A 3,601-nucleotide genomic window follows, 5' to 3' on the forward strand; every position below is an offset into this window, starting at 1 on the left:
TTAAAGCTATAAAATTACAAAAATTGTAATACATCATAAAAACAATGAACATTATGACAACATCAACAATTTCTTCTGCAATTCAATTCAGTTGGCTGACCCAGTCTGATCGTGTCTAGGCATTTCAGGTGTAAGAGACATCACACTTACAGTGAGTGTCAAAAATATTCGGTTTTCACTTTCACCATTAATAACACCTCAGTATTTTAGAAGCCCATATCGAATATCCAAAAAACAAAATACTTAAAAAAATGTTGGTCCTGTGGCAATTAAAAAGTGTATGTAACATGGATCAATGGCAACCCTATAAGCGAGAATAACAAAGAAAACGTTGTTAACCCTGTTTTCTATGCGTCAAAAATATTCGGTTTTTGTAACTTTTATTAAATATTTTGCCAAAAAACAGGTCATTATCGACATTTTTCTGCAATATTAATATACATTTTGATAATTACGAACAGAAACTTTGTTCCTGTGTGCAAAAATATTAAATTTGATAGCAAATTATTAAAATTTAGCGCTAATGAAAAACGGTATCCCAGAAAAGGGAAAACTGGTCATATTTCATTATAAAAACAGCAGAAATAATAGGAAATGTTGCTTATTTTTGAATATTTAGTCCAATATAGTTGAAAAATGTGCAAAATTCCAGAAAATATAGAAATAATCGATTTCGTGAAACACATAAGCCAGCCAAAACCAAGGACTGGTAGGGGAGGTAGAGGAATCTCCTGAAAAATTACGGCTAAACATTTTCTTGAAATGTGTCACCAAGTCCTAAATGACTTTCAGAAGATAGAAAATATGCACTTACATTCCAAAAAAATCGGAAGGATAAAGCCTTTCATGGCCTTGTACCACATCATAAGTCATTGGTAAATACATGTGTCCTGGAAGCTCCTTTGTACTTTTTGTGTTGGAGTACACAGAAAGGCCGGAAACTTGATGGTATACTGTTTTTCCTGATTAGGCATTCAAAACTAACTCCATTTCACCAAGTTTCTGATGTACATCAAGTTTTGAAGGTACATCAAGGCGAAACATGAATTAGATTTTTGGTTACGTATGTAAATAAGCCGATGGTTTGTGATGTGTTACAAGGCCATCAAAGGCTTTATCCTTACGATTTTTTTGGAATGTAAGTGCATATTTTCTATCTTCTGAAAGTCATTTAGGACTCGGTGACCAATTTCAAGAAAATTAAGGGAGGTTTAACCGTAATTTTTCAGGAGATTCCTCTACCTTCCCTACCAGTCCTGGGTTTTGGCTGGTTTATGTGTTTCACGAAATTCATTATTTCTATATTGTCGTGACTTTTGCACATTATTTCAACTATATTCGACTAAATAATCAAAAATAAGCAAAATTTCCTTTTATTTCTGCTGTTTTTATAATGAAATATGACTAGTTTTCCCCTTTTCTGGGATAGCGTTTTTCCTTAGCGCTAAATTTTAATAATTTGCTATAAAATGTAATATTTTTGCACACAGGGATAAAGATTATGTTCGCAATTATCAAAATGTATACTAATATTGCAGAAAAATATTTAACAAAAGTTACAAAAACCGAATATTTTTGACGCATAGAAAACAGGGTTAACAACGTTTTCTTTCTTATTCTCGCTTATAGAGTTGCCATTGATCCATGTTACATACACTTTTTAATTGCCACAGGACCAACATTTTTTTAAGTATTTCGTTCTTGGGATATTGGGCATAGGCTTCTAAAATACTGAGGTGTTATTATTGGTGAAATTGAAAACCGAATATTTTCGACATTCACTGTAAGTGTTTTGATAGGTGTCAAGGTGGTCAATTCGTCTTCCGTCACTATAGGGAGCATATAACGGCCTACGAAGTACTTAAATTATTGTGTGGACTAATATATCCATGTTTCAAAAACCCAAGCGATTCTCTATTATTTTATTTATTTTTGAATGTTCTGCTCAGTTTTCATTGCTTTCACTAAGCAGGACATTGGAATCTGCACAATGGTTTTATTTAAAAATGATTAATTTTTTTGAGTTCTACTGTCCAGTATGCGAATGATTCAACCATTTAATAGCTTACAGCTGTTAATTAAAACCAGATTTATCAAAATAGATTTCATTAAATTTAGTTTTGAAAAATCGTGAATATTTTATACTTGGCAGGGTGTTTGCATGGATTATAATAACAACTTTGTTTTATGAAAACCAAATTGTCAATGATTATATTTGAATACTAGGGTCGGTCAAAAATAGTTCATTTTACGTATTGAAACAGCAATGTATTAATACTATACTAATGTTTATTAAAGAAAGAACTTGCTTGTGCAAGAAAAGACTTAAGACTAATGATTACAGTTTATTTCAAATAATGACAGATAAGTAGTGTTGCCATATATTGCAAATGTCAACATTAGAGAGCAAGGCTGCCAGACTAATACATAACATTTCTTCCCTCACGTACTGCTTATTCTGGTGAAAATATAATTCTACGTTTGCGCACTCTGGTAGATCTCCGTACTGGATGATGACTGCCTTGACTCATATTATGTGGCTCTGGTTCCACACTTATGCCGCTTTGTTCCTCGTTCTCTTCCCCCTCAAGGTTAAATCCATGGAAGCTTGATTGTGGCGTAGAGAACCCAGCAGGGGATGAAGTGACGTCGTCAGGACTACCTTGCCGTGGAGTACAAGACCTTCTTGGTGTTCGAACGTCATCCGGGCTGCATGTATTTGAAGTATTAAATTCGTGATGAATTGGTGCCTCAATTCTATTCTGTTCCGCGACAGTAGAACTCGTTGCCCATTGGTATTTTTGAATCTTCGCGATGTCGTATTTGATCAACATGTCTTTTAACAGGTTTTCCATCATAAAGAATTTCGTAGTGTATGTGTCCAAGTCGATTTAGCACCACTCCGGGAAGCCATTTATCTGTACGGGTGTTATTTGACAAGAAGTAGACATTCTGCATTGGTTTGAAGCTGCGGAAGGTAGGATTGAACTGCATATATTGTTTATCAGACATCTCTGTTGACAAATCTTGAGGTAAAATCAAATCCAATCGTGTTCGCAATGTTCGCCCGAAAAATAAAAGCGCTGGGAATGGGGTGCGATTCTATATTGCCGTAGAAATGTATTTAAGTGCCTTTGAAGATTGTTTTTGCTAGATCCCATAGCTTTCATTGCATTTTTTATTGTTTGTACCGATCGTTCTGCCTGTCCATTAGTAGAAGGGTGGTATGGTGCTGTAAATTTATGGTATTTGACACCCACGTTAGTAAGAAATTCTTTAAACTCTACTAATGCAAAACATGTGCCATTGTCTGGAACCACCGTGTTTGGCACCCCGTAGCTAGCAAACAGTTCGTCAAGAATTGCTATTGTAGCGGCTGAAGTGCTGGTATGCGTTATTTTTACCTCGATCCATTTACTGTACGCATCTGTGACTATAAGAAGCATTGTTCCTAGAAATGGGCCCGCGTAGTCCACATGAATGCGATCCCATGGCCCTTTAGGGTAATGCCAGTGGTGATCCTTGAATTTTGGTGGTTCGTTGGCAAACATAGCGCAATCATGACAATTTTTAGCTACCCCTTCGATATCCTTATCGATGC

The sequence above is a fragment of the Musca autumnalis genome, unplaced genomic scaffold (genome assembly GCF_047663935.1).
Source record: "Musca autumnalis isolate F117 unplaced genomic scaffold, ASM4766393v1 scaffold_2, whole genome shotgun sequence".
NCBI lineage: Eukaryota > Metazoa > Arthropoda > Insecta > Diptera > Muscidae > Musca > Musca autumnalis.